The sequence below is a fragment of the Grammomys surdaster genome, unplaced genomic scaffold (assembly GCF_004785775.1).
Source record: "Grammomys surdaster isolate TR1022 unplaced genomic scaffold, NIH_TR_1.0 1087, whole genome shotgun sequence".
NCBI lineage: Eukaryota > Metazoa > Chordata > Mammalia > Rodentia > Muridae > Grammomys > Grammomys surdaster.
Window position 1 is genome coordinate 1805003 of NW_021605506.1, and position 335 is coordinate 1805337.

Sequence of the window (335 nt, forward strand, 5' to 3'; positions counted from 1 at the left end):
AGTTTTGCTGGGTATAGTCATCTGGGCTGTCAATTGTGTTCTCTTAGAGTCTATATGATGTCAGTCCAGGCTCTTCTGGCTTTTATAGTTTCTGGTGATAAGTCTGGTGTAACTCTTATAGGTCTGCCTTTGTATGTTACTTGACCTTTTTCCCTTACTGCTTTTAGTATTTTTTCTTTGTTTTGTGCATTTGATGTTTTGATTATTATGTGACGGGAGGTATTTCTTTTCTGGTCTAGTCTACTTGGTGTTCTGTAGCCTTCCTGTATGATTATGGGCATCTTGTTCTTTAGGTTAGGGAAATTTTCCTCAATAATTTTGTTGAAGATATTTAC